This window comes from Dermacentor andersoni, chromosome 4 (assembly GCF_023375885.2).
Source record: "Dermacentor andersoni chromosome 4, qqDerAnde1_hic_scaffold, whole genome shotgun sequence".
Taxonomy (NCBI): Eukaryota; Metazoa; Arthropoda; class Arachnida; order Ixodida; family Ixodidae; genus Dermacentor; species Dermacentor andersoni.
In genome coordinates, this window is record NC_092817.1 from 198,715,245 (window position 1) to 198,728,127 (window position 12,883).

The 12,883-nt window shown below is 49.4% G+C and overlaps 18 non-coding genes and 3 pseudogenes across 18 annotated transcripts; all 21 read right to left on the bottom strand.

The window, feature by feature from the left end:
- Nucleotides 1-27: 27 nt before the first annotated feature.
- On the bottom strand, nt 28-146 carry LOC140218094 (5S ribosomal RNA). The gene has a single exon (XR_011894556.1). It is a non-coding gene; the product is annotated as a 5S ribosomal RNA (ribosomal RNA).
- A 508-nt stretch (nt 147-654) lies between these two features.
- LOC140218095 (5S ribosomal RNA) lies at nt 655-773 on the bottom strand. The gene has a single exon (XR_011894557.1). It is a non-coding gene; the product is annotated as a 5S ribosomal RNA (ribosomal RNA).
- Nucleotides 774-1,280: 507 nt separating this feature from the next.
- On the bottom strand, nt 1,281-1,399 carry LOC140218096 (5S ribosomal RNA). The gene has a single exon (XR_011894558.1). It is a non-coding gene; the product is annotated as a 5S ribosomal RNA (ribosomal RNA).
- A 507-nt stretch (nt 1,400-1,906) lies between these two features.
- Nucleotides 1,907-2,015, bottom strand: LOC140217865 (5S ribosomal RNA; annotated as a pseudogene).
- A 507-nt stretch (nt 2,016-2,522) lies between these two features.
- Nucleotides 2,523-2,641, bottom strand: LOC140218097 (5S ribosomal RNA). Its single transcript, XR_011894559.1, has one exon. It is a non-coding gene; the product is annotated as a 5S ribosomal RNA (ribosomal RNA).
- Nucleotides 2,642-3,147: 506 nt separating this feature from the next.
- On the bottom strand, nt 3,148-3,266 carry LOC140218098 (5S ribosomal RNA). Its single transcript, XR_011894560.1, has one exon. It is a non-coding gene; the product is annotated as a 5S ribosomal RNA (ribosomal RNA).
- A 508-nt stretch (nt 3,267-3,774) lies between these two features.
- On the bottom strand, nt 3,775-3,893 carry LOC140218099 (5S ribosomal RNA). The gene has a single exon (XR_011894561.1). It is a non-coding gene; the product is annotated as a 5S ribosomal RNA (ribosomal RNA).
- Nucleotides 3,894-4,396: 503 nt separating this feature from the next.
- Nucleotides 4,397-4,515, bottom strand: LOC140218100 (5S ribosomal RNA). Its single transcript, XR_011894562.1, has one exon. It is a non-coding gene; the product is annotated as a 5S ribosomal RNA (ribosomal RNA).
- Nucleotides 4,516-5,020: 505 nt separating this feature from the next.
- On the bottom strand, nt 5,021-5,139 carry LOC140218101 (5S ribosomal RNA). The gene has a single exon (XR_011894563.1). It is a non-coding gene; the product is annotated as a 5S ribosomal RNA (ribosomal RNA).
- Nucleotides 5,140-5,642: 503 nt separating this feature from the next.
- On the bottom strand, nt 5,643-5,761 carry LOC140218102 (5S ribosomal RNA). Its single transcript, XR_011894564.1, has one exon. It is a non-coding gene; the product is annotated as a 5S ribosomal RNA (ribosomal RNA).
- Nucleotides 5,762-6,268: 507 nt separating this feature from the next.
- Nucleotides 6,269-6,387, bottom strand: LOC140218103 (5S ribosomal RNA). The gene has a single exon (XR_011894565.1). It is a non-coding gene; the product is annotated as a 5S ribosomal RNA (ribosomal RNA).
- A 507-nt stretch (nt 6,388-6,894) lies between these two features.
- On the bottom strand, nt 6,895-7,013 carry LOC140217795 (5S ribosomal RNA; annotated as a pseudogene).
- Nucleotides 7,014-7,520: 507 nt separating this feature from the next.
- LOC140218104 (5S ribosomal RNA) lies at nt 7,521-7,639 on the bottom strand. Its single transcript, XR_011894566.1, has one exon. It is a non-coding gene; the product is annotated as a 5S ribosomal RNA (ribosomal RNA).
- Nucleotides 7,640-8,142: 503 nt separating this feature from the next.
- LOC140217752 (5S ribosomal RNA) lies at nt 8,143-8,261 on the bottom strand (annotated as a pseudogene).
- Nucleotides 8,262-8,767: 506 nt separating this feature from the next.
- LOC140218105 (5S ribosomal RNA) lies at nt 8,768-8,886 on the bottom strand. Its single transcript, XR_011894567.1, has one exon. It is a non-coding gene; the product is annotated as a 5S ribosomal RNA (ribosomal RNA).
- Nucleotides 8,887-9,394: 508 nt separating this feature from the next.
- LOC140218106 (5S ribosomal RNA) lies at nt 9,395-9,513 on the bottom strand. Its single transcript, XR_011894568.1, has one exon. It is a non-coding gene; the product is annotated as a 5S ribosomal RNA (ribosomal RNA).
- A 507-nt stretch (nt 9,514-10,020) lies between these two features.
- On the bottom strand, nt 10,021-10,139 carry LOC140218107 (5S ribosomal RNA). Its single transcript, XR_011894569.1, has one exon. It is a non-coding gene; the product is annotated as a 5S ribosomal RNA (ribosomal RNA).
- A 506-nt stretch (nt 10,140-10,645) lies between these two features.
- Nucleotides 10,646-10,764, bottom strand: LOC140218108 (5S ribosomal RNA). Its single transcript, XR_011894570.1, has one exon. It is a non-coding gene; the product is annotated as a 5S ribosomal RNA (ribosomal RNA).
- Nucleotides 10,765-11,271: 507 nt separating this feature from the next.
- On the bottom strand, nt 11,272-11,390 carry LOC140218109 (5S ribosomal RNA). Its single transcript, XR_011894571.1, has one exon. It is a non-coding gene; the product is annotated as a 5S ribosomal RNA (ribosomal RNA).
- A 507-nt stretch (nt 11,391-11,897) lies between these two features.
- Nucleotides 11,898-12,016, bottom strand: LOC140217445 (5S ribosomal RNA). The gene has a single exon (XR_011894022.1). It is a non-coding gene; the product is annotated as a 5S ribosomal RNA (ribosomal RNA).
- Nucleotides 12,017-12,522: 506 nt separating this feature from the next.
- On the bottom strand, nt 12,523-12,641 carry LOC126519991 (5S ribosomal RNA). The gene has a single exon (XR_007596766.1). It is a non-coding gene; the product is annotated as a 5S ribosomal RNA (ribosomal RNA).
- Nucleotides 12,642-12,883: the final 242 nt, after the last annotated feature.

Sequence of the window (12,883 nt, forward strand, 5' to 3'; positions counted from 1 at the left end):
CGCAATAAAAAAATGCAAAAAGAAGGGTGCCATCAGCACTCGGTGTTCCCAGGTGGTCTCCCTCCCAAGTACTGACCGAGCCCAATGCTGCTTAGCTTCGGGGATCGGACGAGAACCGGCGTATTCAGCATGGTATGGCCGATGGCAGGGATGCTATGTTTACGACTGCACCTGTATCGTGCTATGTGCATTCGCAACGTATTGCTACAGCACGTACGCGGCACTGTCTTTCCGTTGATAGTACAGGCACACGTCGTGTACGTGGATTGCTCCGTTTGTTATGGTTAGTCGCTGCCGAGTCGAGCTGGCAATAAAACAAGAGGACGAGAGCAACGATTTGCGTCCGCTGCAGCCCACGTTTGGCGCTAGCAATGCGCCAAGTTATTGATTGTCACTGAGCTGGATACGGGTGTAATAGGTAAACGGTTAGCAGTTTGTGCGAGTAAATTTTGCACCATTACTTATACCGGTTACCACCGTCACTGCGCGTACAATCGCCTGGCGGCTTGCATATTGTTTTTGCACTTCGACGTTGGCTCTACCAGTAGGCTGCGCCAGTTGAATGTAACAGTAAATAAAACAACCCACACGTGAGTGTAAAAAAAAAAAAAATAAGTCACAGAAGCACGCAATAAAAAAATCCAAAAAGAAGGGTGCCATCAGCACTCGGTGTTCCCAGGTGGTCTCCCTCCCAAGTACTGACCGAGCCCAATGCTGCTTAGCTTCGGGGATCGGACGAGAACCGGCGTATTCAGCATGGTATGGCCGATGGCAGGGATGCTATATTTACGACTGCACCTGTATCGTGCTATGTGCATTCGCAACGTATTGCTACAGCACGTACGCGGCACTGTCTTTCCGTTGATAGTACAGGCACACGTCGTGTACGTGGATTGCTCCGTTTGTTATGGTTAGTCGCTGCCGAGTCGAGCTGGCAATAAAACAAGAGGACGAGAGCAACGATTTGCGTCCGCTGCAGCCCACGTTTGGCGCTAGCAATGCGGCAAGTTATTGATTGTCACTGAGCTGGATACGGGTGTAATAGGTAAACGGTTAGCAGTTTGTGCGACTAAATTTTGCACCATTACTTATACCGGTTACCGCCGTCACTGCGCGTACAATCGCCTGGCGGCTTGCATATTGTTTTTGCACTTCGACGTTGGCTCTACCAGTAGGCTGCGCCAGTTGAATGTAACAGTAAATAAAACAACCCACACGTGAGTGTAAAAAAAAAAAAATAAGTCACAGAAGCACGCAATAAAACAATGCAAAAAGAAGGGTGCCATCAGCACTCGGTGTTCCCAGGTGGTCTCCCTCCCAAGTACTGACCGAGCCCAATGCTGCTTAGCTTCGGGGATCGGACGAGAACCGGCGTATTCAGCATGGTATGGCCGATGGCAGGGATGCTATATTTACGACTGCACCTGTATCGTGCTATGTGCATTCGCAACGTATTGCTACAGCACGTACGCGGCACTGTCTTTCCGTTGATAGTACAGGCACACGTCGTGTACGTGGATTGCTCCGTTTGTTATGGTTAGTCGCTGCCGAGTCGAGCTGGCAATAAAACAAGAGGACGAGAGCAACGATTTGCGTCCGCTGCAGCCCACGTTTGGCGCTAGCAATGCGGCAAGTTATTGATTGTCACTGAGCTGGATACGGGTGTAATAGGTAAACGGTTAGCAGTTTGTGCGACTAAATTTTGCACCATTACTTATACCGGTTACCGCCGTCACTGCGCGTACAATCGCCTGGCGGCTTGCATATTGTTTTTGCACTTCGACGTTGGCTCTACCAGTAGGCTGCGCCAGTTGAATGTAACAGTAAATAAAACAACCCACACGTGAGTGTAAAAAAAAAAAAATAAGTCACAGAAGCACGCAATAAAACAATGCAAAAAGAAGGGTGCCATCAGCACTCGGTGTTCCCCCTCCCAAGTACTGACCGAGCCCAATGCTGCTTAGCTTCGGGGATCGGACGAGAACCGGCGTATTCAGCATGGTATGGCCGATGGCAGGGATGCTATGTTTACGACTGCACCTGTATCGTGCTATGTGCATTCGCAACGTATTGCTACAGCACGTACGCGGCACTGTCTTTCCGTTGATAGTACAGGCACACGTCGTGTACGTGGATTGCTCCGTTTGTTATGGTTAGTCGCTGCCGAGTCGAGCTGGCAATAAAACAAGAGGACAAGAGCAACGATTTGCGTCCGCTGCAGCCCACGTTTGGCGCTAGCAATGCGGCAAGTTATTGATTGTCACTGAGCTGGATACGGGTGTAATAGGTAAACGGTTAGCAGTTTGTGCGACTAAATTTTGCACCATTACTTATACCGGTTACCACCGTCACTGCGCGTACAATCGCCTGGCGGCTTGCATATTGTTTTTGCACTTCGACGTTGGCTCTACCAGTAGGCTGCGCCAGTTGAATGTAACAGTAAATAAAACAACGCACACGTGAGTGTAAAAAAAAAAAAATAAGTCACAGAAGCACGCAATAAAAAAATGCAAAAAGAAGGGTGCCATCAGCACTCGGTGTTCCCAGGTGGTCTCCCTCCCAAGTACTGACCGAGCCCAATGCTGCTTAGCTTCGGGGATCGGACGAGAACCGGCGTATTCAGCATGGTATGGCCGATGGCAGGGATGCTATGTTTACGACTGCACCTGTATCGTGCTATGTGCATTCGCAACGTATTGCTACAGCACGTACGCGGCACTGTCTTTCCGTTGATAGTACAGGCACACGTCGTGTACGTGGATTGCTCCGTTTGTTATGGTTAGTCGCTGCCGAGTCGAGCTGGCAATAAAACAAGAAGACGAGAGCAACGATTTGCGTCCGCTGCAGCCCACGTTTGGCGCTAGCAATGCGGCAAGTTATTGATTGTCACTGAGCTGGATACGGGTGTAATAGGTAAACGGTTAGCAGTTTGTGCGACTAAATTTTGCACCATTACTTATACCGGTTACCACCGTCACTGCGCGTACAATCGCCTGGCGGCTTGCATATTGTTTTTGCACTTCGACGTTGGCTCTACCAGTAGGCTGCGCCAGTTGAATGTAACAGTAAATAAAACAACGCACACGTGAGTGTAAAAAAAAAAAATAAGTCACAGAAGCACGCAATAAAAAAATGCAAAAAGAAGGGTGCCATCAGCACTCGGTGTTCCCAGGTGGTCTCCCTCCCAAGTACTGACCGAGCCCAATGCTGCTTAGCTTCGGGGATCGGACGAGAACCGGCGTATTCAGCATGGTATGGCCGATGGCAGGGATGCTATGTTTACGACTGCACCTGTATCGTGCTGTGTGCATTCGCAACGTATTGATACAGCACGTACGCGGCACTGTCTTTCCGTTGATAGTACAGGCACACGTCGTGTACGTGGATTGCTCCGTTTGTTATGGTTAGTCGCTGCCGAGTCGAGCTGGCAATAAAACAAGAGGACAAGAGCAACGATTTGCGTCCGCTGCAGCCCACGTTTGGCGCTAGCAATGCGGCAAGTTATTGATTGTCACTGAGCTGGATACGGGTGTAATAGGTAAACGGTTAGCAGTTTGTGCGACTAAATTTTGCACCATTACTTATACCGGTTACCACCGTCACTGCGCGTACAATCGCCTGGCGGCTTGCATATTGTTTTTGCACTTCGACGTTGGCTCTACCAGTAGGCTGCGCCAGTTGAATGTAACAGTAAATAAAACAACCCACACGTGAGTGTAAAAAAAAAAAAAATAAGTCACAGAAGCACGCAATAAAAAAATGCAAAAAGAAGGGTGCCATCAGCACTCGGTGTTCCCAGGTGGTCTCCCTCCCAAGTACTGACCGAGCCCAATGCTGCTTAGCTTCGGGGATCGGACGAGAACCGGCGTATTCAGCATGGTATGGCCGATGGCAGGGATGCTATGTTTACGACTGCACCTGTATCGTGCTGTGTGCATTCGCAACGTATTGATACAGCACGTACGCGGCACTGTCTTTCCGTTGATAGTACAGGCACACGTCGTGTACGTGGATTGCTCCGTTTGTTATGGTTAGTTGCTGCCGAGTCGAGCTGGCAATAAAACACGAGGACGAGAGCAACGATTTGCGTCCGCTGCAGCCCACGTTTGGCGCTAGCAATGCGCCAAGTTATTGATTGTCACTGAGCTGGATACGGGTGTAATAGGTAAACGGTTAGCAGTTTGTGCGACTAAATTTTGCACCATTACTTATACCGGTTACCACCGTCACTGCGCGTACAATCGCCTAGCGGCTTGCATATTGTTTTTGCACTTCGACGTTGGCTCTACCAGTAGGCTGCGCCAGTTGAATGTAACAGTAAATAAAACAACCCACACGTGAGTGTAAAAAAAAAAATGTCACAGAAGCACGCAATAAAAAAATGCAAAAAGAAGGGTGCCATCAGCACTCGGTGTTCCCAGGTGGTCTCCCTCCCAAGTACTGACCGAGCCCAATGCTGCTTAGCTTCGGGGATCGGACGAGAACCGGCGTATTCAGCATGGTATGGCCGATGGCAGGGATGCTATGTTTACGACTGCACCTGTATCGTGCTATGTGCATTCGCAACGTATTGCTACAGCACGTACGCGGCACTGTCTTTCCGTTGATAGTACAGGCACACGTCGTGTACGTGGATTGCTCCGTTTGTTATGGTTAGTCGCTGCCGAGTCGAGCTGGCAATAAAACAAGACGAGAGCAACGATTTGCGTCCGCTGCAGCCCACGTTTGGCGCTAGCAATGCGGCAAGTTATTGATTGTCACTGAGCTGGATACGGGTGTAATAGGTAAACGGTTAGCAGTTTGTGCGACTAAATTTTGCACCATTACTTATACCGGTTACCACCGTCACTGCGCGTACAATCGCCTGGCGGCTTGCATATTGTTTTTGCACTTCGACGTTGGCTCTACCAGTAGGCTGCGCCAGTTGAATGTAACAGTAAATAAAACAACCCACACGTGAGTGTAAAAAAAAAAAAAATAAGTCACAGAAGCACGCAATAAAAAAATGCAAAAAGAAGGGTGCCATCAGCACTCGGTGTTCCCAGGTGGTCTCCCTCCCAAGTACTGACCGAGCCCAATGCTGCTTAGCTTCGGGGATCGGACGAGAACCGGCGTATTCAGCATGGTATGGCCGATGGCAGGGATGCTATGTTTACGACTGCACCTGTATCGTGCTGTGTGCATTCGCAACGTATTGATACAGCACGTACGCGGCACTGTCTTTCCGTTGATAGTACAGGCACACGTCGTGTACGTGGATTGCTCCGTTTGTTATGGTTAGTTGCTGCCGAGTCGAGCTGGCAATAAAACACGAGGACGAGAGCAACGATTTGCGTCCGCTGCAGCCCACGTTTGGCGCTAGCAATGCGCCAAGTTATTGATTGTCACTGAGCTGGATACGGGTGTAATAGGTAAACGGTTAGCAGTTTGTGCGACTAAATTTTGCACCATTACTTATACCGGTTACCACCGTCACTGCGCGTACAATCGCCTAGCGGCTTGCATATTGTTTTTGCACTTCGACGTTGGCTCTACCAGTAGGCTGCGCCAGTTGAATGTAACAGTAAATAAAACAACCCACACGTGAGTGTAAAAAAAAAAATGTCACAGAAGCACGCAATAAAAAAATGCAAAAAGAAGGGTGCCATCAGCACTCGGTGTTCCCAGGTGGTCTCCCTCCCAAGTACTGACCGAGCCCAATGCTGCTTAGCTTCGGGGATCGGACGAGAACCGGCGTATTCAGCATGGTATGGCCGATGGCAGGGATGCTATGTTTACGACTGCACCTGTATCGTGCTATGTGCATTCGCAACGTATTGCTACAGCACGTACGCGGCACTGTCTTTCCGTTGATAGTACAGGCACACGTCGTGTACGTGGATTGCTCCGTTTGTTATGGTTAGTCGCTGCCGAGTCGAGCTGGCAATAAAACAAGACGAGAGCAACGATTTGCGTCCGCTGCAGCCCACGTTTGGCGCTAGCAATGCGGCAAGTTATTGATTGTCACTGAGCTGGATACGGGTGTAATAGGTAAACGGTTAGCAGTTTGTGCGACTAAATTTTGCACCATTACTTATACCGGTTACCACCGTCACTGCGCGTACAATCGCCTCGCGGCTTGCATATTGTTTTTGCACTTCGACGTTGGCTCTACCAGTAGGCTGCGCCAGTTGAATGTAACAGTAAATAAAACAACCCACACGTGAGTGTAAAAAAAAAACAAAAATAAGTCACAGAAGCACGCAATAAAAAAATGCAAAAAGAAGGGTGCCATCAGCACTCGGTGTTCCCAGGTGGTCTCCCTCCCAAGTACTGACCGAGCCCAATGCTGCTTAGCTTCGGGGATCGGACGAGAACCGGCGTATTCAGCATGGTATGGCCGATGGCAGGGATGCTATGTTTACGACTGCACCTGTATCGTGCTATGTGCATTCGCAACGTATTGCTACAGCACGTACGCGGCACTGTCTTTCCGTTGATAGTACAGGCACACGTCGTGTACGTGGATTGCTCCGTTTGTTATGGTTAGTCGCTGCCGAGTCGAGCTGGCAATAAAACAAGAGGACGAGAGCAACGATTTGCGTCCGCTGCAGCCCACGTTTGGCGCTAGCAATGCGGCAAGTTATTGATTGTCACTGAGCTGGATACGGGTGTAATAGGTAAACGGTTAGCAGTTTGTGCGACTAAATTTTGCACCATTACTTATACCGGTTACCACCGTCACTGCGCGTACAATCGCCTGGCGGCTTGCATATTGTTTTTGCACTTCGACGTTGGCTCTACCAGTAGGCTGCGCCAGTTGAATGTAACAGTAAATAAAACAACGCACACGTGAGTGTAAAAAAAAAAAAATAAGTCACAGAAGCACGCAATAAAAAAATGCAAAAAGAAGGGTGCCATCAGCACTCGGTGTTCCCAGGTGGTCTCCCTCCCAAGTACTGACCGAGCCCAATGCTGCTTAGCTTCGGGGATCGGACGAGAACCGGCGTATTCAGCATAATATGGCCGATGGCAGGGATGCTATGTTTACGACTGCACCTGTATCGTGCTGTGTGCATTCGCAACGTATTGATACAGCACGTACGCGGCACTGTCTTTCCGTTGATAGTACAGGCACACGTCGTGTACGTGGATTGCTCCGTTTGTTATGGTTAGTCGCTGCCGAGTCGAGCTGGCAATAAAACAAGAGGACAAGAGCAACGATTTGCGTCCGCTGCAGCCCACGTTTGGCGCTAGCAATGCGGCAAGTTATTGATTGTCACTGAGCTGGATACGGGTGTAATAGGTAAACGGTTAGCAGTTTGTGCGACTAAATTTTGCACCATTACTTATACCGGTTACCACCGTCACTGCGCGTACAATCGCCTGGCGGCTTGCATATTGTTTTTGCACTTCGACGTTGGCTCTACCAGTAGGCTGCGCCAGTTGAATGTAACAGTAAATAAAACAACCCACACGTGAGTGTAAAAAAAAAAAAATAAGTCACAGAAGCACGCAATAAAAAAATGCAAAAAGAAGGGTGCCATCAGCACTCGGTGTTCCCAGGTGGTCTCCCTCCCAAGTACTGACCGAGCCCAATGCTGCTTAGCTTCGGGGATCGGACGAGAACCGGCGTATTCAGCATGGTATGGCCGATGGCAGGGATGCTATGTTTACGACTGCACCTGTATCGTGCTGTGTGCATTCGCAACGTATTGATACAGCACGTACGCGGCACTGTCTTTCCGTTGATAGTACAGGCACACGTCGTGTACGTGGATTGCTCCGTTTGTTATGGTTAGTTGCTGCCGAGTCGAGCTGGCAATAAAACACGAGGACGAGAGCAACGATTTGCGTCCGCTGCAGCCCACGTTTGGCGCTAGCAATGCGCCAAGTTATTGATTGTCACTGAGCTGGATACGGGTGTAATAGGTAAACGGTTAGCAGTTTGTGCGACTAAATTTTGCACCATTACTTATACCGGTTACCACCGTCACTGCGCGTACAATCGCCTAGCGGCTTGCATATTGTTTTTGCACTTCGACGTTGGCTCTACCAGTAGGCTGCGCCAGTTGAATGTAACAGTAAATAAAACAACCCACACGTGAGTGTAAAAAAAAAAATGTCACAGAAGCACGCAATAAAAAAATGCAAAAAGAAGGGTGCCATCAGCACTCGGTGTTCCCAGGTGGTCTCCCTCCCAAGTACTGACCGAGCCCAATGCGGCTTAGCTTCGGGGATCGGACGAGAACCGGCGTATTCAGCATGGTATGGCCGATGGCAGGGATGCTATGTTTACGACTGCACCTGTATCGTGCTATGTGCATTCGCAACGTATTGCTACAGCACGTACGCGGCACTGTCTTTCCGTTGATAGTACAGGCACACGTCGTGTACGTGGATTGCTCCGTTTGTTATGGTTAGTCGCTGCCGAGTCGAGCTGGCAATAAAACAAGAAGACGAGAGCAACGATTTGCGTCCGCTGCAGCCCACGTTTGGCGCTAGCAATGCGGCAAGTTATTGATTGTCACTGAGCTGGATACGGGTGTAATAGGTAAACGGTTAGCAGTTTGTGCGACTAAATTTTGCACCATTACTTATACCGGTTACCACCGTCACTGCGCGTACAATCGCCTGGCGGCTTGCATATTGTTTTTGCACTTCGACGTTGGCTCTACCAGTAGGCTGCGCCAGTTGAATGTAACAGTAAATAAAACAACCCACACGTGAGTGTAAAAAAAAAAAATAAGTCACAGAAGCACGCAATAAAAAAATGCAAAAAGAAGGGTGCCATCAGCACTCGGTGTTCCCAGGTGGTCTCCCTCCCAAGTACTGACCGAGCCCAATGCTGCTTAGCTTCGGGGATCGGACGAGAACCGGCGTATTCAGCATGGTATGGCCGATGGCAGGGATGCTATGTTTACGACTGCACCTGTATCGTGCTATGTGCATTCGCAACGTATTGCTACAGCACGTACGCGGCACTGTCTTTCCGTTGATAGTACAGGCACACGTCGTGTACGTGGATTGCTCCGTTTGTTATGGTTAGTCGCTGCCGAGTCGAGCTGGCAATAAAACAAGAGGACGAGAGCAACGATTTGCGTCCGCTGCAGCCCACGTTTGGCGCTAGCAATGCGGCAAGTTATTGATTGTCACTGAGCTGGATACGGGTGTAATAGGTAAACGGTTAGCAGTTTGTGCGACTAAATTTTGCACCATTACTTATACCGGTTACCACCGTCACTGCGCGTACAATCGCCTGGCGGCTTGCATATTGTTTTTGCACTTCGACGTTGGCTCTACCAGTAGGCTGCGCCAGTTGAATGTAACAGTAAATAAAACAACGCACACGTGAGTGTAAAAAAAAAAAAAATAAGTCACAGAAGCACGCAATAAAAAAATGCAAAAAGAAGGGTGCCATCAGCACTCGGTGTTCCCAGGTGGTCTCCCTCCCAAGTACTGACCGAGCCCAATGCTGCTTAGCTTCGGGGATCGGACGAGAACCGGCGTATTCAGCATGGTATGGCCGATGGCAGGGATGCTATGTTTACGACTGCACCTGTATCGTGCTATGTGCATTCGCAACGTATTGCTACAGCACGTACGCGGCACTATCTTTCCGTTGATAGTACAGGCACACGTCGTGTACGTGGATTGCTCCGTTTGTTATGGTTAGTCGCTGCCGAGTCGAGCTGGCAATAAAACAAGAAGACGAGAGCAACGATTTGCGTCCGCTGCAGCCCACGTTTGGCGCTAGCAATGCGGCAAGTTATTGATTGTCACTGAGCTGGATACGGGTGTAATAGGTAAACGGTTAGCAGTTTGTGCGACTAAATTTTGCACCATTACTTATACCGGTTACCACCGTCACTGCGCGTACAATCGCCTGGCGGCTTGCATATTGTTTTTGCACTTCGACGTTGGCTCTACCAGTAGGCTGCGCCAGTTGAATGTAACAGTAAATAAAACAACCCACACGTGAGTGTAAAAAAAAAAAAATAAGTCACAGAAGCACGCCATAAAAAAATGCAAAAAGAAGGGTGCCATCAGCACTCGGTGTTCCCAGGTGGTCTCCCTCCCAAGTACTGACCGAGCCCAATGCTGCTTAGCTTCGGGGATCGGACGAGAACCGGCGTATTCAGCATGGTATGGCCGATGGCAGGGATGCTATGTTTACGACTGCACCTGTATCGTGCTATGTGCATTCGCAACGTATTGCTACAGCACGTACGCGGCACTGTCTTTCCGTTGATAGTACAGGCACACGTCGTGTACGTGGATTGCTCCGTTTGTTATGGTTAGTCGCTGCAGAGTCGAGCTGGCAATAAAACAAGAGGACGAGAGCAACGATTTGCGTCCGCTGCAGCCCACGTTTGGCGCTAGCAATGCGGCAAGTTATTGATTGTCACTGAGCTGGATACGGGTGTAATAGGTAAACGGTTAGCAGTTTGTGCGACTAAATTTTGCACCATTACTTATACCGGTTACCACCGTCACTGCGCGTACAATCGCCTGGCGGCTTGCATATTGTTTTTGCACTTCGACGTTGGCTCTACCAGTAGGCTGCGCCAGTTGAATGTAACAGTAAATAAAACAACGCACACGTGAGTGTAAAAAAAAAAAATAAGTCACAGAAGCACGCAATAAAAAAATGCAAAAAGAAGGGTGCCATCAGCACTCGGTGTTCCCAGGTGGTCTCCCTCCCAAGTACTGACCGAGCCCAATGCTGCTTAGCTTCGGGGATCGGACGAGAACCGGCGTATTCAGCATGGTATGGCCGATGGCAGGGATGCTATGTTTACGACTGCACCTGTATCGTGCTATGTGCATTCGCAACGTATTGCTACAGCACGTACGCGGCACTGTCTTTCCGTTGATAGTACAGGCACACGTCGTGTACGTGGATTGCTCCGTTTGTTATGGTTAGTCGCTGCCGAGTCGAGCTGGCAATAAAACAAGAGGACGAGAGCAACGATTTGCGTCCGCTGCAGCCCACGTTTGGCGCTAGCAATGCGGCAAGTTATTGATTGTCACTGAGCTGGATACGGGTGTAATAGGTAAACGGTTAGCAGTTTGTGCGACTAAATTTTGCACCATTACTTATACCGGTTACCACCGTCACTGCGCGTACAATCGCCTGGCGGCTTGCATATTGTTTTTGCACTTCGACGTTGGCTCTACCAGTAGGCTGCGCCAGTTGAATGTAACAGTAAATAAAACAACGCACACGTGAGTGTAAAAAAAAAAAAATAAGTCACAGAAGCACGCAATAAAAAAATGCAAAAAGAAGGGTGCCATCAGCACTCGGTGTTCCCAGGTGGTCTCCCTCCCAAGTACTGACCGAGCCCAATGCTGCTTAGCTTCGGGGATCGGACGAGAACCGGCGTATTCAGCATGGTATGGCCGATGGCAGGGATGCTATGTTTACGACTGCACCTGTATCGTGCTATGTGCATTCGCAACGTATTGCTACAGCACGTACGCGGCACTATCTTTCCGTTGATAGTACAGGCACACGTCGTGTACGTGGATTGCTCCGTTTGTTATGGTTAGTCGCTGCCGAGTCGAGCTGGCAATAAAACAAGAAGACGAGAGCAACGATTTGCGTCCGCTGCAGCCCACGTTTGGCGCTAGCAATGCGGCAAGTTATTGATTGTCACTGAGCTGGATACGGGTGTAATAGGTAAACGGTTAGCAGTTTGTGCGACTAAATTTTGCACCATTACTTATACCGGTTACCACCGTCACTGCGCGTACAATCGCCTGGCGGCTTGCATATTGTTTTTGCACTTCGACGTTGGCTCTACCAGTAGGCTGCGCCAGTTGAATGTAACAGTAAATAAAACAACCCACACGTGAGTGTAAAAAAAAAAAAATAAGTCACAGAAGCACGCCATAAAAAAATGCAAAAAGAAGGGTGCCATCAGCACTCGGTGTTCCCAGGTGGTCTCCCTCCCAAGTACTGACCGAGCCCAATGCTGCTTAGCTTCGGGGATCGGACGAGAACCGGCGTATTCAGCATGGTATGGCCGATGGCAGGGATGCTATGTTTACGACTGCACCTGTATCGTGCTATGTGCATTCGCAACGTATTGCTACAGCACGTACGCGGCACTGTCTTTCCGTTGATAGTACAGGCACACGTCGTGTACGTGGATTGCTCCGTTTGTTATGGTTAGTCGCTGCAGAGTCGAGCTGGCAATAAAACAAGAGGACGAGAGCAACGATTTGCGTCCGCTGCAGCCCACGTTTGGCGCTAGCAATGCGGCAAGTTATTGATTGTCACTGAGCTGGATACGGGTGTAATAGGTAAACGGTTAGCAGTTTGTGCGACTAAATTTTGCACCATTACTTATACCGGTTACCACCGTCACTGCGCGTACAATCGCCTGGCGGCTTGCATATTGTTTTTGCACTTCGACGTTGGCTCTACCAGTAGGCTGCGCCAGTTGAATGTAACAGTAAATAAAACAACGCACACGTGAGTGTAAAAAAAAAAAATAAGTCACAGAAGCACGCAATAAAAAAATGCAAAAAGAAGGGTGCCATCAGCACTCGGTGTTCCCAGGTGGTCTCCCTCCCAAGTACTGACCGAGCCCAATGCTGCTTAGCTTCGGGGATCGGACGAGAACCGGCGTATTCAGCATGGTATGGCCGATGGCAGGGATGCTATGTTTACGACTGCACCTGTATCGTGCTGTGTGCATTCGCAACGTATTGATACAGCACGTACGCGGCACTGTCTTTCCGTTGATAGTACAGGCACACGTCGTGTACGTGGATTGCTCCGTTTGTTATGGTTAGTCGCTGCCGAGTCGAGCTGGCAATAAAACAAGAGGACAAGAGCAACGATTTGCGTCCGCTGCAGCCCACGTTTGGCGCTAGCAATGCGGCAAGTTATTGA